The 26,186-nt window shown below is 34.0% G+C and overlaps 1 long non-coding RNA gene and 1 pseudogene across 1 annotated transcript in view; one reads left to right on the forward strand and one right to left on the reverse strand.

Moving 5' to 3' along the window:
- LOC141508115 (uncharacterized) overlaps nucleotides 1-26,186 on the forward strand; it is an 83,457-nt gene that overhangs the window by 36,581 nt on the left and 20,690 nt on the right. The window lies entirely within an intron of this gene.
- Nucleotides 17,998-18,622, reverse strand: LOC141488081 (translationally-controlled tumor protein-like; annotated as a pseudogene).

The following is a 26,186-nucleotide window of genomic DNA, read 5'->3' on the forward strand; positions in this document are numbered from 1 at the left end:
CCAATGTCAGCTACTTTTTTTTTTAATGTAGTCTAGGATCTCATTATCTTTTTTTTGGACTGTCATGTTATATAACTGACATATTGAACTTATAGTTCTCTAATCTACCCTCAATTTATATTTTTATGAATATATATATATATGATTTTTTTCACACAAAAGGTTGCTTAGAGATGTCTCAAACATCTAGCATTTTTGAAGTTAATCTTTTATTCTCCTACCCTCCTCAGTGCCTTTGTATTTATCTTTATTAAATTTAGTATTATAAGATTTAACCCAACATTCTCGACCTATTGAGATCTTTTTGGATCTGTTCTCCAAGTTTTCTCAACTTTATGTTAACTGTACATTTGAAAAAGTACTCCATGTATACCGTCATACAAGACATTGATAGAATTTGGTAAATAGCACAGAATTAGAGACAGATCTTTGGGGAAACTCCACTAGAGTTCTGCCTCTAAATGGACATGGTTGTGGGTATAATAGGAGTTTTAGGGCTATTTTGGTTTTTATTCTTACTTAGCAACATTATTAAAAAATATGTATTAGAGGAACATTTTTTACTAAAGTTTCTACACTTCAATAATGAATAAGCATTTACTATCACCTTTCTAATATGCATATTAATAATCACCATAATGATTAATGCCAAGAACTATCTTAGGCATTGAGGCTACAAAGACAAATATTAAAAATATATTTTACAGAGGGAAACAATAAACAAAATTACTACACAGAACATATGTATTTATAGTATAAACACAAGGTAATTTGGGGGGATGGAAAGGCTTAATAGTGGAGGGTGGGAATCAGGTGAGGCTTCATGTAGAAGGTGACACTTCTACTGAGTTTTGCAGAACTCTGAGAAATAGAGGTTAGAAGGGAGCACATTTCAGGAGTAGGGAGACAATATGTGCAAAAAGACAGAGATGGGATATCAGTGTTATGTGTGTGTGTGTGTGTGTGTGTGTGTGTGTGTGTGTGTGTGTGTGTGTGTGTGTGTGAAACAGCAAGATCATTTTGGATAAAATGAGCTTAATGGAGGAGGAATAACCTGTGGCAGGGATAGAGGGGGAGATGAAATTTAAAGAATGTACAGATAATATGCAGATATCTCCTTCCTGATTCCAGTTCAAGATACCAAATGGGAAATGGAAAAGAGTTATTTCTGATCATATGCGATTAAAGGTTTTTTATGATGGTGAAAAGTTCAAATGACTGGAATCAGGAGAACTGATAACTCAGGAAGTGTTGAAATAGAACTCAATGGGAATACAGAAGAAGAGACTCACCATTTAATTCACCCTATTTTTCCATTGAGGTTATAAGGAAGCAGAGCCACTTTGAGTTCATCTAAGAACCGGGCCAGAGGAAGAATAAATATCTCTTTTCCCACCTAGTCATGGTTTCTGGTGTTTGCTTTTTACTGATCTTAGACCAATGAGTAACCTACAATGGAAGTGTCCAGGATACTGTTATGAATTCCAGAGTTCTGGAGGTGCCATTAGAGGTCACATTGGATTGAATTGACTGATTGAAGTTGAATGATGGTTGTGGTAGGAATAATAATAGCAGCAGCAGCAGTAGTATATTTCCCCCCAAATAAGATCTAACCAGAAAATAAGCCCTAGCATAATTTTTTTTCAGAATGGCCTTAATATAAACCATATACCCAAAATAAGGCCAAGTTAAGATTATCAGCAAGACAGTACATCCATTACAACACACAAAAGTCATATTGAATTATAAAATTATAATATTAGTATATAATTAAATGTAAATAAATAATATTATTGACGTTAATACTTAAAATAAATAAAATAAAAATTATAATTATTTGTAAATATTCAAGTTGGCTCCTTTGGATGAGAGGTAAATGTCTAAATAGAAGAACTCAAAACTTCTTGCCAAATGACCAAGTAGAGTACAGACATAAAACCTGAATAATGTCTGAATGGAAAGGAAATTATCCCCTCTGATCATCAGTAAGCACAAGAAAGATAAGATTCAACATGTTTCAGGCATTTATGTTCTTGAAATGGAAAAAAGTCTGCTACACACAAGGAGTTATTAGAAAGTGGGTTGATTTAATGCTTTCACTTCTTTTGTAAAGTGGCCAAAGAAGTCTGCTAATCTGGAATTCAGCCAGCACTCACCTGCTAACAACATGAAGAACTTCCTTGTAGAGAGAATCCACACTCTTGATCTTGCAATAAACAAGTCATTTGAGGACCATTAAAGGCATGGAAATTAATGACTATATTGAAAATAGAATGGAAGGAAATCAGTATGGAAACCTTCTGAAGCCCAGCCTACAAGAAGTTGTGATTTGGGGGGGAAGAATTCATGGGATAAAATCACTGTTAGCTGTGTTGTCAATGTCCCAGGAACAGGCTACATTGACAAGAAGTGCTCATTTTAAGGAGACCCCTATTGCTTGGACTTGAGAAATGGGGAAAGTGGTTCTATAAGAAATGGAGTCACAAGAAATTTAGGTCAGAATTTGGGGTATGGAGCATTATGATAGTGTTCCAGAAGATAAATGACTACATTTGAATAAATGTTGATTTTTATACAGGAATAAATGTAGATTTTTGCACATGAATAAATGAATAAATGTGGATTGTTGTACATAGGAAAAAAAAGAATCTCCTGAATATAAGCCCTAATGTGTCTTTTGGAGCAAAAATTAGCAGTAGAAGAGTGCAGCAGCAGTAGTAGCAGCAGCAGCAGTAGCTTCTGCCTCTGGGGTATTCAAGAATGGAAGTAATAGTAGCGTCTGCAGAAAGATATGGAAATGTAACCACTCAAAGATGGTCACAGTTTTGTGGAGGATATAACCTCTTGAACTAGAAAAGAATGCTGACTATGGACTTAAGATGGAGATTCTAGTCTGTAAAGTCCCAGAAATTGCTATCCTTTTGCCACATATAATCTCTATGCACATGCTTCACTACTATTGAATTTCAAATTTTGTTCACTTTCTCCTTGTGTATTATTTATATTGTGAGATGATACACCTTATCCTTTTGAAGAGATCTTTTCCAACTGTTTTTAATATAATTTATTAGTAAATGCCTAATTTAACAATTTTAATTATGTCTATCTGGCTAATTATTAATGGAGAGCAGCCTAGTTAGGGCACTAGAACAATAGTAACAGAAATTTTGCTTCTTGGTTCCTGGAACCTAGAACATAGTAGTAGGAGCTTTACCTTCTGGGGACCCTAGTCTTTGAGTATCATTGAAAGTTGGGCTATATGAGTCAAAGGAAATAATATTTAATCTTAGAATGTTAGGTTGGAATCAGTTTATTAACGGTTTTAATGACAAATTCAAGATTTTTTTCTAAAGAAAATTGTGAATCATGGAAGATTATTGTGTAAGGGGATGCTTTATGGTTTATAGAGGGGGAAATACTTCAGGTAGCAAGATCAATTAGGAGACTATTGCAATAGTCTAGGAGAGAGGTGATAAGAGTTTGATTTGAATTATATAATTGTTTGCTTACCTTTCTTTAAATTCATCCTACATAATGCTGTCAAATTACTCTTACATTTGACCATATTCTTTGCCTGTCAAAATTATACTCTGACACTAGCCAAAGAGATTCTATGATGCATTTCTCCCCACCTTTGTGCATTCATTCATGTTGTACCCATTGATTAAATCGATTACCCTCTCCTGTCATATTCATCTGTCACCCAGTCTATTCTTCAAGAGTTAACTGTCACTTTTTCCATATCATCTTTCTCACCATCTCCTGCTTGAAATGATCTCTTCCTTCCCTGAATTTCTATAGTGCTTTTTGATTGTATTCATCCCTGTCTACCTTGTATTACCTGTATACCTGACTATGGGAGCTATATCATATCTACATCTATTTCTCCCACTGTGATAAATATCATACTTTGTATGCAGTAAGCAACCAATAAATTTTCTTTTAAATTAAGGAATGATTCTGGCATTGGACACATAAATAATTTCTGTATAGCATTCATTCTGACAAAAAAAATTTTAATTAAGTATCATTGTTGTCTCTAAGACCAAAGAAAACATTAGAAAATTTGTGATTATCAAAATACAGTACACATTTCCCCCTGGAAAAAATCCAAAAATAAAAAAGTTGAGACAACATTTTATTTTCAACATTTGGAACATTGAGACAGTTTATATGGTAACAGAATCCTTTCTTCAACTACTTCCTCACTTCCTTCTTTTAGTAGAAGATTATGAAGAAGATATGTATCGTAATGAAAAAAATGGGGAAAATAATGACAATATAGATAGGAATCAGAAGAATCAAAATTGCTGGTGACCCAAAGGGTAATGGAAAAACACATGATGGGTGTAAATGGGCTGCAGCTTCTTACCAATAATGATTTGTGCAAGAGAAATGTCATAAAAGATATGTATATATATATATATATATATATATATATATATATATATATATATATATATATATATATGACTGAAAAAGAGGTGGCTGATGAAGTGTGTGTGTGTGTGAGAGAGTGAATGATAACAGACTACTTGAGCATTGCTCTCCTTCAAGGAAATAGGAAACAAACTAGAGAAGTCCCTTGGTATATTGGGTGGATTCTCTTTGAAAGATTTGTGCAATGTCATGGACAAGATTTACAAGATGAGAACCTTTGAGTTGTTTGTCATCACATGGAAGTAGAATAGCCACAAGGACAAACTTATAGATCTAATGAAGTACAAAAATATATACTAGATTTGGATTATTTCTCATAAAATTTAGTGATTGAGTAAAGAAGAGAGCAGGCTGTGTTCCTCAACTCATAAGAGCTTTAGTGGCTTTTTGAAAAATATTTCAGTCTGTTACAGCTGCTTTGATAGCAGAGATTTTTATGGAAGTAAATCTGCCAATTGCATTAAAAGCAATAAGAATTTATTAAGAATATATTTTACTTCCAAAGAAGATGTTTAAACTTAGGAAGGAAATGGGGTATGGTGAAGAAGTAGGAGTAAGTATTAATCAGGATAACAGTTCCCAAGAGATAATAATACACACAACTAGATCTTCAAAGAGATGTTGAATGAGATGATCTTGAAGCAAAATCAGGAAGAGCAAGAGAAAGAGGTTTTATGTTAATATGAGAGTTAGATCCTGCCCCCAATACCGTCATCCGTGGTTTTGCACAGATATACTTGAGTCAGTTTCATACATAAAGCATCAATTTCTAATATATGAAATTGGGGTTCTATAGGAAAGGATGGTATTTTACTTATCTAACTATAATTGATTCCCCACCTGGTCAATCAATAGATATTAATTCAATAATTTAATAATCAATTATTCTCCGATGCAGGCAGGTGGTTGCCAATAGGAAGATGGGATAAATATTACAGATATATGAATTTCCAGTGAAGAATATATGTAGTATCAGGAACAAGGAAGAGGATTTATCTAGAGAAGAGATAATCTTTCCAAGACAGGTTAAGTCTGACAAGCCAAAGACTATTTGGATTTTCTACAAAGAGTTACAACATAAACTTCTTTGGGGAATAAATATTATATTAAATATATCATATTTTTAACATATAACATAACAAAACATATCAATATAATATAAATATATAATGTTTAAACATATAAAAGTTGTAGTTTTGCCTTTTATCTTTAAAAATTTTTTGGATTTATGACTTTGAGTTCATTATAAACCTGTGTAGCCAGTGACTCATGCAGCCTATGCTTTTTCATATCCGTGTAGTTTCTCACACCTATTAGATACTCAATAAATAGTAACTGAGGGTCTGACTGTTTCCTTTGGCATATAGGTACAAAATAGATACCCTGTACATATTTTTTGAAATGAAGAGGAAAATTCAAGGGGCATTCTATTCTATTCTATAGTGTGGCTCAGAAGAAAAAGTTACATGGTATTGTAAATAGATGCTTGGGATTGAGCCTGAGCCCAATCAAGTCAAGCAAGCCATTTTACCTCTCTGAGTTTCAGTTTCCTCATAAGTAAAATAGGAACAATAAAGTGTATGCAACTACTTTATGGCATGTTATGAGGAAAACACTTTTTCAAAGTAACATATAATTATAAATTCTTATTATTCCTTAGATTTCTTTTGGGGGTAGCAGAGATTCTACTGTCACTCTCTTCACTAGTCATTTTTCTTTGAAAGGTAGTATGGTCCCAGTAGAAAGCACAAGATCAATTGGATCCAAATCTTTTTTATTTTATCTGTTTGATACTTGATCTTCTGCTTAACCTTGAGTAAGTTACTTTGCTTTGGGGTTCAATTTCTTCATTTAGAAAAATGATGAATTGGGGGCAGCTAGGTGGTGCAGTGGATAGCACACTGGCCCTGGAGTCAGGAGTACCTGAGTTCAAATCTGGCCACAGACACTTAATAATTACCTACTTGGACAAGCCACTTAGACCCATTACCTTTAAAAAACCTAAAAAAATGATGAATTGGATAACTGACTTGCAAGGTCTCCTTTAGCTCTGTCTAAAACTCTATTGCAAAAATTATTTTTTTATTTCTTTCTATTTTTAATCTTCATGAAGAAACTTAACAAACTTGATCAAAACCTGATTCATGGAGCAGCTAGGTGTCATAATGGATAAAGCACCTGCCTTGGAGTCAGGAGTACCTGGGTTCAAATCCACTCTCAAACACTTAATAATTACCTAGCTGTGTGGCCATGGGCAAGCCACTTAACACCATTTGCCTTGCAAAAATCTAAAAAAAAGCCTGATTCATTAATATTGTAATTGGAGAGTAAATTTCTAATTTGACGTATTTTGGCCGTCTGACTTGTAAGCTATAAAATGAAAGGAATCATAGTGCAGGGGTAGAATGAGGACAACCTAGGTTTGAATCTTGTCTCAAGTACTTATTAGTTATGTGAAGCTAGGAAGTTTATTTAGCTTCACTATCTATTGTTTATAAAATGTAGAAAGGGTTGTCATGAAGATCAATGAACTAATATATATGAAGTGTGCTATGCAAACCTTAAATTGCTATATAAATATCAGTTGCTATTGTTCTCCTCTTCTTCCTCCTTTCATCACCATTATTATGAGAAGAACTATTGCTTCATTCAGGGGCTGTAATCTCTTCCAGTCAGAATCATATAGACAAGACAGAGAGATAGAGACAGAGAGAGAGAGACTGAGGTAGGTGTTTAGGGGTTGGAAGACAGGATTTACTTGTTGTGACATCATGAATAAAAATGTCTTTATAAGCAATGAAAGCAAAAAACCAGAGAGATAGAGAAAATCATTATCATGCCTATGGAGATGGCAAGAATGGTACACAAGGTTTTTAGAGTGGTTCTGCTATTCAGGAACAGGATATGAAATGAGAATCAAGACTCAAAAGATCCAAGAGATCAGGGGAAAATGGAAAAAAGAACAAATTGTGGTAGGAGCAGACAAGGGACTCTTTGTTGTGTTTGGTATGATTTGAGTTGTAATCTCTTTAAGCCAGATTAATGAGTACTGACCATGTCCATTTTAGTTCTGGCACCTTCAGGAAGTAAGAACATATCTATATTATTCATTAAATCAAAAGACCTTAGACTAAGTACAGAAAAAACCTTTGAACTAGAATAAAATTGCAAAAGAATCCCCTTTGGATAGGCCTGTAAGCTTGGCCAAAACACAGGGATAGTCTATAAATTGTCAATTGAGTTGAGAAAGGAGGGAATTTCAGAAATAAGAATAAGTATGGGATTCTAGCTAAAGATTCTGAAAAGGAATTGTTTATGGGGAAGGTGGTGGGGGAGGAGTCCTCATTCAGGTCTCTTTCCATCCCCTTTAACAGGAGGAGGGCCTTCCAGTCTCAAAGGGTTTAGAGGGTGTCAGACTTTTCTTCTTCCCATCAATTTCCTAGCATAACCATGGGATAGCAAAAGCTCATTACTTCCCAGATATCCCCAGGTCAATTTGCGGCAGTGTCTGTATAATCAGTAGCCAAAGACTACTCTATGCTCTAAAAGTAGTTTAGCAAAGAGATAATATTAAATGTAAGGAGACTTTCTTGAATACTCCCAAGAATACTCCCCAGAAACCAGGAACTATGAGTTACACTTTTGTCACTTAATCTAAGCTTAAACCTATTTTCCCTTATACTCTGTATTTTATTTGACCATAAGTATTTATGGGAGGGTCTATCACAGACTTTCTTTTGGGGGGGGGTTGTATCATTTTATTAAATATTCTTTGCTAAAAACTACTTTGAGTAGGCTAATTAAATAGATTCTCAACTTATAATATTGGAAGGAAGCACACTGATAAGGGCTCAAGTCATTTGTATTAGGCAATGATCCCTAAGCCCTGAAGAGTATCTTTACAAGCCTGCAGGGGAGGTAAAGTCAGTCTACTTCTGGAAACTTGATTCATCTTTGAGAAAGGGAATTGGTACATGGATACCTTAGAACTTAGATATGCTGTAATTGTATTCATAGATAAACAAATGAAAGAAATATCATTGTGGTTTATATTTGGCTTTGAGGATATTGACAATACAATTTTGTTAGATTTCAAAAAATTCAGAAAATATGGAGAATGGTATCTGGGCAGTTAGATGACTCAGTAGATAGAGTGTTGGGCATGAAGTGAGGAAGACTCATCTTTCTCAGTTCAAACCCTGCCTCAGACACTAGTTGTGTAACCCTGGGCAAATTACTTAACTTTATTTGCCTCAACTTGTTCATAGATAAGGAAATGGCAGACCAATATCTTTGCCAAAGAAATCCCAAATGGGATCATGAAGACTTAGAGAAGTCACAAAGACTGTAGCAATTGAACAACAATAACAGCCTCATTCAATCTATATGGAAGTAATATGGAATGATAGCAAAGCTTCTAGACCTTGAGGCAGTCAGTATATGTTGCTAAATTCAAATCCTGCCTGAAATATTTATTAGCTTTGTAAAAATGGTTAAGTCTTTCAATCATTTCTGAGCTTCAGTTTGCTTATTTGCTAAATGAGATTAATAATACTTAGCTCATGGGTTTTGGAAGGAAAATACTTTTCAAATCTGAAACCATCATGTAAATGTGAGTTTATTATTAGAATAGTTCAGTGGTTTGTTTATACATGTAAGTTGTTAAAAAAAACACAGACACAACTTCATATAAGTAATTTAAAAATACAGTTTGGGTCCAGTTTATTTGAGGATTTGGCAAGTTAGTACTGTTTTGTTTCAGTTTTTGATTTTGTACTATTCAAGTCCTAAATTTCCACCAGAGAATAAATATGGGAATGGAGAAGAAAGGAAATTTCAATTCATCAGTTTTGGGTGCTGTTGCCTAAGTTTCCCATAAATCACACAGCTTTGCTGAATTATTTGGACATTTTTATATGACTAGGAGCAACAAAGAATCTTTTCTTGGATGAAAAATTATTTTTATCTATCATGAGAGAAAAATTCAGGAAAAATTGTTTGCATGCGCAAAAAATAAGATTTGGTAGAAAGAATGTTCATTTTATTGGATTTCTTAGTAGTATTCATGTTGAAGGTTATAGTAGAATTTTGCTGTAACACAAGTCACTATTGTGTGGAATTCAGTTATAAGGTGGGTCTGTCTTGTATTCTGCCCAAGGGAATTTATTACTAGAAGCATGAGAAGGAATGGCTATAACAGTTTCATCTATATTCTAGTCCTGTAGCATGTCCTCAAAAACAGAATTCTGAGGAGGCTTCAATGTAGTTCATTCTATTATGTTTATACATACAGTACATTAAATAGCATGCAGATTCATCTAGACTCAGGAACATAATTTAAGTAGAAATTTTTAGAAGCATATATTTTTCTGGTAGTCTCTGATACTATATACTAGAGTCTTAGAATTTTTTATGTAGCCTTAAATAATTAACAAAATATGATGTTTATGGGAAGAGATTAAAGTCAAAATCTTTACTGGTTGAGATAACAAAATGAAAATATCATAACTACTAAAGAGAGAAAAATTATTCATGATGTTAAATAGATGGAGTAATGACAAGAAAAAAAGAAAATTGAATGTGGTTTCAGGGGAGAATTTTCTAATAGTGAAATCATATTATGGAATATTCTCCCAAGGGAAAACTGAAAAAACTTCAGTTATTCAAACATGGCCTGAAACAGTATTAAAATGTGTACTCTAGGGAACAATTGTGCCCTGGCAGCTGAGTCAAATAGGAGCCTAATAAGGTTTTTCCTATATCTAGTTTCTATGGCTCAAATTAAGCTATAACTTTTACATGATATTTATCCATTAGAAGAAACATAAGAAGAATTTTATCCTTTTCTAGTAATATGATCCTTTTAATAAAATCCCCTCACATTTTAGTAACCAATCAAATAAGTAACAGCAATGATTGCTTCCAAAGCATTTTTTAAAAAAAATATCTTTAGGCATTATTATTTGTTACTTGCATGTACATTATTTATTACTTCTCAGGAAAAATAATTATTTAACTTGTAAAGTGGATGAGAAGGAGGTGAATATAGTAAAAGGGAAATAAAAAAGGAAATCAAAGAAAAAGCAGAAAACAATTACTAAGCTCTCAGAAGGGAATTGTACTTTAATAGAATCATTCTTGAGAGTTCTTACATTATGTAGAACTACAAAAGAAAGCCAGATTTGTTTTATTAGACATATTAAGTTAAACCACACATACACACACACACACACACACACACACACACACACACACACACAGACCTTTTTATAATATTGAATACTACTCTTTTACCAGCAGCACTATATATAGTATATTGCTTCCCATGATTTTATAATTTTCACATAATAAGAATGTTGAAATCTTGTTTCATAATATTCATCATATTTTTTAATTTTAAAAATTTTGGAGGAATGCAATACACAAAGGAAAGAAAATAATCAAAAGCCTTGGAAAGCAGAAATGGTATAATTGTCTTTCCCATATGATTCCAGAGTTTTAATGAAAAGCAACCTGAGAAATATTAACAGAATAATTTCTACTTTCTGTGTATTTTCTTGAGTTCTTTTGAAATCTATCCCGCTAGGTCAATGTAATGTTTCTTCAACTTAACAAAAAGAATCTCAAATATATTTTTCTTATTAGTCTTAGGGACTTTAGTTTTTATTATCTTTAATCTATCCTCTCTGCAACTTCAAAATTGTAATTTCTGATGTATAGGTCTGACCATGTCATTCTTCTGCTCAAGAATGTTCATTGGCTTCCTAGTAGTTCCAAAATAAAATACAAATCCCTCTCTTTTGGATTTAAAGCTCTTCATACTCTTGATCCAGTTTAGTTTTTCTTGGTGTGTTACACATTACTCCCCCTTTCACAGTCTACATTTCAGTCATACTGGTCTGCTTGTTCTCTGACATGAAATTCCGTCTACTTTCTCTATTTTACAGACTATCTCCTATATCTAAAAAAGTTTTCCCTCCTCAATTCCACTTCTTGGAATCACTAGTTCCCTTAAAGGATTAGTAGAGTATAATGCAAAGAACACTGAACTTAGAGTCACTTGGACTGATTTCAAAATATAGCTCTGGTATTTGTTACCTTGGGTGAGTCAGTTAACTTCTCTAGGCCTTATTTCCCTAATTTATAAAATAAGAGAGCTGGAATTAGATGGCCTTTGTATTCTCTTCCAACTTAGTCCCTTGTGTATAATATACAATATAATACCTCTAAACACAAATGTGTGTCTATCTCTCTGTTGTCTATCTATCTTTACATACATAATATACATTTGTACATGAACACATATATGTGTGTGTATAGTTTCCCTTGGTTTATCCTCTTGAGATGTGTAATCCAATCAGACACATGGCTTTGGTCTCCTGCTTGTGTCTTCTTTCTTTTGTTACAGAGTCATATTGGAACTGAAAACTTTTACTTTTCTGCATCTAAACTGCAGAATTGTGACTACCAGTATAGTTATGGCAGCCAACTACACGGAAATTTATGGATGTTATTTTCATTAAAATAATATAATGCAATAATGCTACAAATGTTAATGAAATTAAAATAGTAAAATTTCTTAACCATCCACAGCATGTAAGATTTATAACAAAAAAATGTAAACTGCATAAAAGATACCACTTTTATGGCACAAGGAAGCAAGAATTGAACTGGCTATGTAGTGAAAGTGAGGAATAAGATATATACATCCCACATGCTTCATGTGAAGAAGAAAGAATTGGAGAGAGGGGAGAAAGAAGGGAATGTGTACTTGGCCCTCACAAAGAAACTGTGAGGTTTGAATATTATTCTCTTAATTGATTAAACTAGTAGTGACAAGTTTCTGAATTCTATTATCATTCTTTTATAATTTATTGTTTAATATTACTTTTTTGTATGGGAATCAAACTACCTATTCCAGATTTGATTTATGTTCTCCATTTGAAGGGGGAAAAATATTCCACTATAACCAAAGGTATATTTCAGGGAAATCTGAAGTGGAGGTAGAATGAAGCATTAAGTATCCTAACTCCCTAGTGAGAAGATAAGCAACCACAGAAAAATGAACCCTGACAAACCAGATGGGCTTTTCAAAGGACTAAGATGGTAGCAGGTCACCAGATCCTATGTCCTCAGTCAAGTAAGTGTCTGAGTCATTTTGCCAGATATTTTCTCTCCTGACACTAAAATGTAAGGTCATTGAAAGTAGGGATAGTTTCATTTTTATTTTTATACTACTAGCCCCTAGCAGGTGTCTTACATAAAGCAGGTACTTAATAAATGTTCATTGAATGAATGAATGATAAAAAGAATATATAGCCTTAGAGATCTGCTATAATAACTTCTATAATTATTATTGCTGCTGTTTGCCTTCAATTTTAGATAAAATTTCTTTTCATTTCAATACTAATTTATTAAAATATTATTAAATTATCAACTCTAAAATTATTAAAGCCTAATTTTTTGTGCTAATTGCTATAAATATAGATGCTAAACAACTTCAGTGGATCTTTTATAGCATTGATTTGAGAGTTACTTCTAGTGCTATAGGTCATAGCCCATATAAACCTACCCCTCTTGTGTAAATTTTGTCCATAATTTTATTATAACTTATTTACACAATAGAGACCTTACTTACCTTTTCCTGGATTCATGAAGGGTACCACAAAAGAATTGTGATTGATTGCCTCTAATCAATACCTATGTACTTAAATACCTTAAGAAATCTGGAATCTCTTTGTTATTCTCTCCACTAACACTGGTTGACTAGTTGACTGTAATTCCTCTGTGACTTTTGTTTATCATTTCCTCAAAGTAAGTCTACTAGAAATGTGTGTGTGTATTGAAGGTGAGAGGACCATTAAATTCCTTGACATTTGGTAGGAACCAATGAAGCATGTGAGATGTACATATGTTATTCCTCACTTTCACTATACAGCCAGTTCAATTCTTGCTTCCTTCTGCCATGCAAGTGATATCTTTTATATAGTTTAAATTTTTTTGTTATAAATCTTACATGCAGTGGATGGTTAAGAAATGCTTGTTGTTTTATATGTTTTATATATTTATACATTTTATATATATGTTAGGTTTTTGTAAGGCAAATGGGGTTAAGTAGCTTGCCCAAGGCTACACAGCTGGTTAATTACTAAGTGTCTGAGGTCAAATTTGAACTCAGGTACTCCTGACTCCAGGGCCAGTGCTCTATCCACTGTGCCACCTAGCTGCCCCATATTATATATTTTAATGAAAATAACATCCATAAAATATTTAGGCTGTAGTTCAACAGTGAAAGTGTTCAAAAGCTTAATCATAAAGCTAGATGCAACTTTTTTCAGAGATACAGCACAGACAAACCTAATCACTTCTTTATTACTTTGTCATCCTACTTTTGTTCCAGGTACATCAGTATCTAGATGACTTTTGCCGAATTGTCATGTAACCTTGAAATGCGCTTATGTGTAGATAGCTCTAAATTGATGTCTCTCATGGCTTCACAGTTCATTAACATTTTCTATCTTCTAGTAACACCTTAAAATGCACTTATGCTGCTCACACTCAGATGCAGTTACCAAATTCTTATTTTTTATTTTTTAGCTATGTGGCCCAAAATATCACAAAAAAAGTAGTATAGTGGAAAGAGTTGTGATTTTGAAATCAGATCCAGGTTCAAATTCCAGTTCTACCACTTGTTATCATTGTGACCTTGGACAAATTACTTAAGTTATTTGGTTTTCATTTTGCACATCTGTAAAATGTGGGGAATTGGACTAAATAATCTCAGATATGCTTTTAAAGTCTTTTATAGTAGTGAGTCTACTGCCGTAGTAGTAGTCAGGAGATCTAGGTTCAAAACATTGCACACATTTAATTAGCCATGTTACCTTAGATAACTCACTTCACTTTTATGAGCCTTAGGTTCCAAGAAGTTTAGAAATATGATTTCTAAAGAAATTTTCAACTAAAAATCCTATGAAGAATGACTGAATTCTATGCTTCTCTATTACTGTTGCCCACTAAGCGTCTTTCTGAACAAGAGCATCAAATCATATTTCTAGCTACACTTCCAAACATCCTATCAGCATGCAAACTGCACATAAATTTTATTGCAACATTATGCATTATGGATGGACAGAACATTTGGCTCACCACAGGGATTGTACTTAAAAAAGAGCCAGAAGATCTAGGACAAGTTAGTGATACTTTTACCTCTGCTCCTGTCTCTACTCTGGCTCTTTTCAGCTTCACCTTCTATGAGAGTCTCCCTTGACTTTCTTCTTTAGCCCTTATTGAGAACTGAAACTAACTGTCAGAATTGGAAATACCCAGTAGCTACTGGCAGAAGTCTGAAGCTATGGCATTTTTTTTCTGTGAGAATAACCAAATGAATCAGCTCGAAATTTTTCTTTAGTGTAAATCGAAAAGACTTGTTCCAAAAGCACATTTCCTCCAAATATCTGGCCAAGGGAATCTCATAAAAGAAAGTGTTTCTTATAGTTCTATGAACTGGTTCATTCTCCTCAAGTGGAATATTGCCTTCATTGAGAAATCAGCTATAAGTTAATGTCTTGAAAGGTCCAAGTGTGTTTTTAAATTTATTTTTATTTTATTTTTCCCAATTACATGCAAAGGTAGTTTTCAACATTCATCCTTTTGTAAACGTTTCAGTTCCACATGTTTTCTATCACCCTTCCTTTCCTCCCTCCTCCCCATGGCAGCAACAATTCAGTATAAGTTGTACATGTACAATCGTGCATAATGTATTTCCATATTATATTTGACAGAAATTGTTGGAAAAACTGGAAAATCATATGGAAAAACCAGGCGTAGTCCCACATCTCACAATCTATACCAAAATAAGGTCAAAATGGATACGGGTTTTAGATCTAAAGGGTGACACCATAGGTAAATTGTCTATCTATACTCTATCTTTCAGATCTATGGAAAGAGGACAAATTTATGACCAAACAAGAAATAGGGTATATCATAAATTGAAAAATGAATGATTTTTGACTATATTAAATTAAAAAGTTTTATAGCATTGATTTGAGAGTTACTTCTAGTGCTATAGGTCATAGGTCATAGCCCAGAAATCTGGGAAACAGTTTTCATAGCTAGGGATTCTGTTAAAGCTCTCATTTCTAAAAAATATATAGAGAATTGCATCAAATTTATAGGGTTACAAGTCATTCCCCAATTGATAAATGATCAAAGGATATGAATAGAAAGTTTTCAAATGAAGAAATTAAAGGTATATATAATCATATGAAAAAGTGCTCAACATCATTATTGATTAGAGAAATGCAAATTAAAACAATGAGTTATTGCCTCATACCTATCAGATTGACTAAGAGGAGAAGAAGGGGAAATGATCAATGTTGGAGAGGTTGTGAAAGGATTGGGACATTAATGCTTTGCTGGTGGAGTTGTGAAATTATCCAACCATTCTGGAGAGCAATATGGAGCTATGCCCAAAGAGCAATAAAATTGTTCATACCCTTTGACCCAGCAATTCCAATTCTAGGCCTATATCCAAAAGAAATCATAAAAACTGGGAAAGTTCCATATATTCCAAAATATTCATAGCAACTCTTTTTGTAGAGGGAAAGAATTGGAAATTGAGGGGATGCCCATCAATTAGAGAATGGCTAAATTAGTAATAGTACAGGAATACTATGGATTATTATTTTTTTATAAGAAACCATAAATGTTTGGACTCTAGAGAATCATGGAATGAGTTACAGAATCTGATATTGAGTGAAGGGAGCAGAACCAAGAGATAAATGTACATATTAACCACAACATTGTGAAATGATCAACCCTGATGGAAGCAGCTGCTCTCAGCAGTTCAGAAAGTTAGGACAACCATATTAGACCAGCTATGGACAATACTATCCCCATCCAGAGGGAAAAAAACCAAACCTAACGTAAGAGAAAATTTAAAAAAAGCCTTCAGAATCTGAACACTTTAGTAAAAATATATCTTATGTATTTCTTTCCCTTAATCCTAAGTCCTCATACTGAAAACGACTAATCTGTAAACATGTTTATCATAAGTATGTATGTACAATGTTAACCTGACTATTTGCTGTGGGGGGGGGGTAGGAAGGGAGGGTGGAAGGAAACTATGTAACTTAGAAATATGCATATTCATATGAATATAAATGAATGAATATTGAAAAGCTTTTATAACATATATTTGTAAAAATAAAATATCAATAAAAAAGAGAAAATGAAGAAAAGATAAAATGGAAGCTGGGGAAAAAAGAATGCTTCAAGAACTCTGTACCTTATAGGGAAATGCAAAAGCATATTTCTCAAACTATGAAGCTATTGTGATGTCTTCAAATATATCAAAATCCCCATGTAACAAACTTATTGACATATGCTTTTTATGATGAAAAGGAATCTTGTTCATTAAGATTTCACATTAAAAAACATTTCCATATTAGTCTGTTGCAAAAGAATAATTAGAATTAAGTGGAAACAAGCCATAAAAAAAAAGAAAACACATAAAAAAATTTAAAAGTGAGCGTGATATGCTTTGCTCTGAATTCAGACACCATAGTTTTCCCTCTGGATATAGATGTCATTTTCCATAGTAGATATCTCAGGATTGTCCTTGATTACTGAACTGCTGAGAACTATGTCCATCATAGTTGATCATCTCACAATATTGCTGTTAGCATGTACAATATTATCCTGTTTCTTCTCACTTCATTCAGCATTAGTTCTTCATTCAAGTCTTTCCAGAATTATCTAAAGTCCAAAGGCCCAGTTGTTTTACAGAGATAATAATAATAATGAATTTGAATTTATTAATTTGTTGTTGTTCAGTCATTCAGTCATGTCCAACTCTTGAGGACCTCAGTGACATGCCAGGCCCTTCCATAACACCACAGTCTTTTGAAATTCCATCTGTCCATATTCATGTTTGCTGTTTTCTTGATACTATCTATCCATCTCCTTTTCTGCCATTCCCTTTTCCTTTTCTTTTCAATCTTTCCCAACATTAGAATCTCTTCCAAAAAGTTTTGTCATCTTATTCTGTAGCCAAAGTATTTAAGCTTTCCTTCAGTATTTGGGTTTCTAATGAATAACCTGAATTAATTTCTTTCAATATTGACTGATTTCATCTCTTTGCCTCCAAGGATCTCTCAAAAATCTTCTCCAGCACCACAATTTTAGAGCATCAATTCTGTGGTGCTCAGTTTATCTTATTTTGCAACTTCCAGAGCTCTATTGCTACTGGAAAAACTGTAGATTTGACTACCTCTATTGACAAAATGTTGCCTTTGCTTTTTAGTATGCTGTCCAGATTTTCCATAGCTTTTCTTTTCTTTTCTTTTTTTTTTTTGGGGGGGGGTTTAAATGCATTTTATTTTAGACAACCTACATGACATGTTTTTAAAAACAATGCCTCCACTCCAAATAAATCAAGGTCAAAAATAAAGGAATAAAGCTCAAGATGACATCAGTCCAAGTTTGTCCAAGTCTTGGTGGTTGTGTAGATGACAAAAAGCAGCAGCCAGTTATGATAACAGGTGATTCAAAGTAATCAGCTGAATTTTGTTAACATTTCTCCATTTCTAAACCATCCTTAAAGAAAATCATATATGGGGTCACACCATCATCACGGAAGTCCAGGAGATCCACCATGCCATCTGGATTCATGTTTTCACCTATGAAGAACTGATAGTTTTTAAAATTAGCAAGGATAGGTTTGATTTGTTCTGCAGCTCCCCGTCATAAAAGGTTTTACTCTATCTGACTTGTTTTCTTCAAGTCTGCCTTTGATTGATTTCATGTAGTCTTTGATGTACTTTTTGTAGGACTCTTTTGTGAAACTAGTTTCTTGCAGATGATGGTTTATTACTATATCAACTCCAGTGATTACAGTGGCATCTGTTCCTTCACCCTCAGGACCTTCAGCAGAGGCATTTCCACCGATGAGTGAATCATCAATGGTACCCTCTGTCCTACTGACCATCTTCCCCTCCACCTCCAGGCACAGCCCGTTCGCGATCTCCCGGATCTTGTAAATGTTGGAGAACATCTCATCATGGCTGATGAGGTCCCGGTAGATGATCATGGCGGCGGCGGGAGGCGGCGGCGGCCGCGGCGGGAGGCTGCGGGCCCGGAGCTCGGTGCGAGCCCGATGCAGCCGGAGTGGCGCTGGGGGGAGGGGGAACGGGAGGAAAAAGCAGCTTTTCTTTTCAAGGAGCAAGCATCTTAATTTTATGACTGCTGAGTCTCTAATGATTTTTGAATCCAAGAATATAAAATATGACACTGCTTTCATTTCTTCTCCCTCTATTTGGCAGAAAGTGATGGGACCAGTTGCAAAGATTTTTTTTTTGATGTCAAACTTAAGTCAATTTTTACACATTTTTTCTTTCATCCTCATCAAGAGGCTTCTTAATTCCTCTTCATTCTTTACTTAGCAGAGTGGTACATTTGTGTATCTGAAAGTGTTGATATTTCTGCCAGTAATTAATTCTGGCTTTTTATTTGTCCAGCCTGACATTTTGCATGATATGCTCTGCAAATAATTTTTATTTGGTTTTTTTTTTTTTAGATTTTTCAAGGCAATGGGGTTAAGTGGCTTGCCCAAGGCCACATGGCTAGGTAATTATTAAGTGTCTGAGGTCGGATTTGAATCCAGGTACTCCTGACTCCAAGGCCATTGCTCTATTCACTGTGCCACCTAGCCACCCCTGCAAATAATTTTAATAGATAACCTGACATACCCTTGTTATGCTCCATTTCTAATCTTACTGTGGCTTATTGTTTTGCATACAGGTTTTTCAGGAGACAAGTAAGATGATTTGGTTCTCCTATCTTATTGAAGACTTGACTCACTTAGCTGTTTTCTACACAGTCAAAGGATTTTATGTCATCAGTGGAGTAGAAGAATTTTTATTTGGAACTTCCTTGCTTTCTCCATAAATCAGCATTTGTGCACAATTTGGTCTCTAGTTCCTCCACTTCTTGGTAATTCTTAGTTCACATATTATTGAAGTCTAACTTGCAGAATCTTAAGCATAACCTTGCTGGTGTGTGAAATGAGCAGTTATTGGATAATTTGAACCTTCATTGGCACTAACCCTTCTTTAAGATTGGGACATAAATTGATCTTTTCCAATCTAATGACCTTTGTTGTACTTTTCTAGCTTGCAGGTCTTTTGAGTGCAACAATTAAACAGCAACATATTTTAGGATTTTAAAGAACTTAGCTGGAATTCCATCACCTATTGTTAACTTTGCTTCCTAAGCCCAGTGGCTTTATTCTCCAGAATACCTGACTGTAGATCAGTAACCAAGTCAGTGTGTTTATTGATGATGTTAAGAGCTTTCTTGAATAATTATTTTTGTGTATTCTTGCCACCTCCTCTTATTCTCTTCTGCTTCTGTTACATTCCTTCCAGTTTTGTCTATAATTCCAGCCATTTTTCTGTACTAAACTTTTTCTTGATATCTCTAGTTTTCGTGAGATCCTTGCCTTTCCCATTCTATTATTTTCTATTTCTTTAAATTATTCATTTAAGAAAACCTTATTTCTCCTCACTGTTCTTTAGAATTCTATATTTAGTTGTGTATACTTTCCCCTTTCTCCTTTCTTTTTTGTTTTCCTTCTTTTCATTGCTATTTGTAAAGCTTCATCAGACAGCCAATTTGCTTTCTTGCTCTTCTTTTTATTTGGAATATTTTTATTGCCTGTTGTGAACCTCTGTCCAAAGTTCTTCAGGCATTATTTCTACAAGCTCTAATGCATTAAATCTATTTATCGAATCCATTTCATATTCATAAGAGGTGTTACTTAGGTCATACCTGTATAGTCTGATGGTTTTCCTTACTCTCTTTAAGTATGAATTTTGCAATGAGAAAGTCATGTTCTGAATCACAGTCAGCTTCAGGCCTTGTTTTAACTGACTTTATAGAACTTCTCCATCTTTGGTTGCAAAATAAAATTAATATGATTTCTATTATTTCCATTTAATCCTCCTTTGGATCACCTTTTATCAGAACTCTTCACTATTGCCTATCCATTTTGGGTAACTCACCATCACATAGATCATAGTTTTATTGAGTTATGCAAACCCTCCTCTATGACAAGGAAATGATCCATGGGCAATGTTTATTATAGTTCAGTATTTAAGGGGAACAGGGACAAAAAAGAATAAAAATCTGCCCCAAGGAGCTTATGTTATATCTTGGAGAAGTTAATATATATGTATGTATGTTTATGTATGTGTGTGTGTATGTCAGTAATTGTACCACTAGATTTAGAGATGGAATGAATGTCAGTGACCATCCAATTCAATACCAATCAAATGTTATAGATGAGTAAAATGATAGCCAGAGTAGGAATATTGCTTGTCCAAGGTTATAAAGGTAATAAATGGTAAAGCTGGGAAGCTGTGCAAGGTCTTTTGACTATAAGTGAACTATTGATGTGATAGAATCAGGGATAAAATAAGGAATTATCACATTTTTTTCTTTTTTATGTTAATAACTGAAATCTTTGAGAGTCAGAGAATATTAGTGGAAAAGAACAATGGAGATCATTTAGTCCATTTTGAAATTAAGTAAATTGAGTCCCAGAGGGGCCAAATGAATATTATTGATAACTACGGAGTTCACCAAGAACCATCAACAAATGATTTTGTTTTTAGTCAATAGCTTCATAATCTAACTTCATAGTGTTAGAATGACCTATCTCTTTCTCCATACATGTACTGTCATTAGGATGACTAAAATAACTCCCTTAATCACAAAAGCTAGATTTTTACATTATTTTCTTTTGAACTTTGTGTGGTCTAGAATGTTCCCATATGATACAGTGTCAATGTTCTTCTATCTAATTGCTTTTATTATTAAGGTTTATGATGTTTTTCCTATTTTGCATACATATACTTTAGCCAGTTGCTTCTATCACTAGTTAATGGTAGTACAAACAGACCTTTCCTTTCTTGATATTATTTCCTTAAAATGTTCAGATTCTTATCTCTTTTAACTGCTTCCTTTTAACCAATGAAAAATATAATTGTTTTTCTCCTTTTGAGCTAATATATCCTTCAGTCCTCAAATCACATAAATTGCCTCCCTCCAGTTTCCTCATTTTTGTTTTATACATGGTAAACATTCTTAATATGGTATTCGAGTCTAAATATCTATAAACTATCTATAAACTGAAAGATAAAATTCTATAGGGTCATTTTTATAATCATCATGTTGTAAATGTGGGAGGAATGGAACATAAATTTTTTTGGTCAGTAAAACCAAAATGAAACCAACTCATTAAATTGATTGAATAAACACATCTACTACTTTTTAAGCACTGGGTATACTGATACAAAAATGTAAGCAAACCTTGTCCTCAAAAAACCAAAACCAAACCCAACAACCACTTTACCTTTTCCTCATAGGACACAAAATATTCACAAATAAATCAATATAAAATATTTGTGAAATAAACACAAAGTCATTTTAGGGTGTGTGTGTGTGTGTGTGTGTTGAGGAGGAAGATTGCCAATAGTTAGGGATGAGAGAGAATCAGGAAAGACATTATGTGGCAGGTGGCACTTAAATTGAACCTTGAATTTCTAGGTAGGGATTTCAAGGGACAAGGAAGCTGCAATTACTACATTTAACATACTGAACAATAATGACAAGTAACTACATTAATAGAAGCATAGAATTTATATATGGAAGAAAACTTAGAAATCTTATCTAAATCTGTCATAAATAAGGAAGAGGGGACCCAGAAAGATGAAATAAAGGTCACATAAATACCTAGCAGATTTTGTATTTCAACTCAGTTCTTCAAAAAACAAATAATAATAGCTGACATTTATATTATGCTTTAAAGGTTTACAAAGTGCCTGAAATTATTATACTTAATCCTTAAAGTAAGGTACGACTATAATCCCCATTTACAGATGAAGAAATTCTGACAGAGGTTGGGTGACTTTCATATGGTCACATACCTTGCAGATTCTGAGGGAGTGAGGGAGGAGTTGACCTCAGATCTCTCTGAACCCAGGACCTTTGATAAATTTGGTATACCACCCAGGGACCTAATCCCTAAGGGTCTAATTCAGGGTCATATATATAAGTGACTACATTCTAAAAATCATTAACTATTATTATATATGTTCAAAGGTGAAAATAATTATTAGTATGCTATGAATAATGATGATAATTGAGTAAGTTGTAACAATTTAATTTTTTTTACTCAAAAATTTAAACTATCAAGTAATGGCAACTTTAACCCCTTTGTTAAAAACTTTTTTTTGGTTAAGAAATATATATTTTTCTGAGGTTTTCAAATTTGGAAATGAATCCTGCTTTAGTTGCAGATTAGTTACCTGGAAACCACATGGTTTTATTCCAAAAGTTTTGAAAGAATTATGGATGAAATTATGGACAAAATATGAAGTCTATTATTACCAAGGATGTTATATTAGTAGAATGGAAGATTTTTGCTTTGAAGTCTTTAAAAATCTGGTTGATTCTGATTAGAAACTAGAAAATATGCTAGGGAATTCCAATATATGTTGGACTACCTATACAGATATAATGTGGACTACATCTTTTTGACCTTTACAATTCTGAATTTCTATAATAACAAACATTCAACATACAACAATGGACTGCTAAGGGTTGAGGATATGAAGATAAAAATGAAATTTTGTATCAAAAGAATAATGAGAAAAGAGACTCTGAAACCCCAAATTTGTGAGGATCATTTTCATGTTAGGCAAGCTGGTGATCCTGATCAAGTATAGGATCATTTACAAGAATATTTAAGCAATCATAGCTTCTGAGTGAAGAAAGCAACCTGAGGTTTGTAAAGAGAAATCATGTTTAGTCAATTAATTAGACTTCTTTGAGTAGTGAATATGAATATAGGATATAGGATAAGGGTTAAATGCAAGAATTTTGTTCTAATAATGACTTAGAAATAGTCATGGGTCACAAAAATTTTGTATGTGTGTGTGTATGTGTGTGTGTGTGTGTGTGTGTGTGTGTGTGTGTGTGTGAGAGAGAGAGAGAGAGAGAGAGAGAGAGAGAGAACTAATCTAAGATGTTTTATAATCTGCAAGATGTTTGTTATTGGTTAATTATTCATTGTACTGCTGCTCTGATACTGATTAATAGGACAATCATGCAGAGACTGGAGAGGTAGGAATGATCCCTTTTCTCCCTCTTATCCACACTAATTCAACACAAGAAAAAGAAGACAGTATAAGGTACTCTTCTGGAAAGACTAGAGTAATAGCAGAGATAACAAAAGAGCTTCCTAATGCTATGTAGAATTTCCATTGCTACTTCCTGTGTCTGAGGTGGAGGGAGAGGGCTTTCATGTAGGAGATGCTCTGAAGTGCCTAACCATTCTGTCTACAATGTACATAAAGGAAAGGTGAATAAAATCTATCTAGATTTTCATAAGTTTTTAGAAAATTTCAGCACAAAAACTAATAAAAATGGATTAAGAGGATAGGGAAATGGATTAGGAGCAGGAAGCAAAGGGGAAAAAATACTTTCCTGGACAGAGAACTATGAATAACTGACTTCCTCTGGGACCTTGAGTTATAGAGTAGTTTTATTGGTGCTTTGGAAGCTGGAGTAACACAAAGAAATCTCTAAGTCTGAAGAAGATACCAAGCTCCCACTGGTAGTAAAATGCCAGTTTAAAGGAGATCAAATGGAGAAAGGTCTCTCAAGACCACATCACTGGGCATAAAAATAGCAGATATGTTTTCAATATGGGCATATGTATTACACATGCTTTGGAACACTTATCCTGACTTCCATTCACTCTGATGGTCCGGGTCTCCAGAGCATGGAAGCCTTGGAGGTTTTTTCCCCTATTACTATTGATGTGAGCCACAAGCCTGTATGTTTCCCACCATTATTATGGGTTGATTATCCATTAGTCAGACAGGCTTAATTAGCTTTTAGAAAAAGGTAATTACTAAGGTGGTACACAGTAAAAACAAATGGTACAAAATATCTTTCTCTTAATGTCATTTTCACACTTTTCCACTAGTACATACAGAGTTCACGAGAAAATGAATTCAAGGTCAGAAAGTACATGTAAAAAAAGTATATTCAAAGCTGTTCACTAGAAGTCCTTTTCATCCTTTTGTGAGAGAGTTTGAGAAGTTCTCCTTTCCCAAGATTTTAATGCAGCTATAAATCTACATTGGATCCGTTCTTGGGTTATTTTTTTTGGTAAGACAGTGGGGTTAAGTAGCTTGCCCAAGGCCACACAGCTAGGTAATTATTAAGTTTCTGAGGCTGGATTTGAACTCAGGTAATCCTGACTCCAGGGCTAGTGCTCTATCCACTGTGCCACCTAGCTGGCCCTGTCCTTGGTTTTTGATACTGACACTGATGCCAGCCTCTGCTTTCCAGTTTGGGGGACCCTTGAAGGTCAATGGGAAAATGGGAAGTTGATTGACTATGCTAAATGCTTGTTCATTGACTGATTGATGGGGAAAATAAATTCAAATAATACTTATGGGATAATTAAGATGGGAATTAGGATCCATGATAGGAAACTTGGAGTAGTTATGCTCCTTGAAGATAAATGATAAGATTCAGATTGACCCAAAGGTCAAAAGGTGGATTCCATATTAGTGTAATAGAATCAGTGAGTCAACTTAATAAAGTGCTTACTGCATACAAATGCATATACACACAGATAATCTCTTATCAAGGAATTTTCATTGTTATGGGGAAGACAACACATAAGATGACATTGAAGGAGGAGTTTATGGAGAAGATGTCTGGAATTTGATGGAAAAATCCAGCTGAGTGCAATCTAGTAGGAAATTGAGAGATGGGCCTTACAAAAAAAACAAGCCATTCCTCAATTGACAAATAGTCAAAGGATACGTGGAGGCAATTTATAGATGAGGAAATCAAAGCAATCCACAGTCATATGAAAAGTTGCTCTAAATCATTACTTATTATGAGAAATGCAGGTTAAAACATCTCTGAGGTACCATCTCACACCTCTCAGACTGGCCAATATGACCAGAAAGGACAATGATAAATGTGGAAAGGATGTGAGAAATCTGGGACACTAATATATTGTTGGTGGAGCTGTGAATTCATCCAATATTTCTAGAGAGCAATTTGGAATTACGCCCAAAGGACTATGAAAATGTGCATGCCCTTTGATCCAGTAATACCACAACTGTGTCTATACCCTAATACGATCATGAAAAAGGATAAAAACATCACCTGTATAAAACATATTCATAGCAGCTCTGTGGTAGCAAAGGATTGTAAACTGAGTGAATGTTCATCAATTGGAGAATGGCTGAACAAATTGTGGTATATGTTTGTTATGGAACACTATTCTATTAGAAAACAGGAAGGATGGGAATTCAGAGAAGCCTGGAAGGATTTGCATGAACTGATGCTGAGTGAGATGGGTAGAACCAGAAGAACATTGTACACCATAGCAGCGCATGGGGTTGATGATCAATTTTAATAGACTTGCTCATTCCATCAGTGCAACAATCAGGTACAATTTTGGGGTATCTGCGATGGAGAATACCATCTGTATCCAGAGAAAGAATTGTGTGGTTTGAACAAAGACCAAATACTATTACCTTTAATTAAAAAAAAAACCCTAAACTTATTATGTAATTTTGCTACCTTTTATATATTCTTTCCCTTAAGGATATGATTTCTCTCTCAATACATTCAACTTCAATCAATTTACA

This window comes from Macrotis lagotis, chromosome 1, assembly GCF_037893015.1.
Source record: "Macrotis lagotis isolate mMagLag1 chromosome 1, bilby.v1.9.chrom.fasta, whole genome shotgun sequence".
Classification (NCBI taxonomy): Eukaryota; Metazoa; Chordata; class Mammalia; order Peramelemorphia; family Peramelidae; genus Macrotis; species Macrotis lagotis.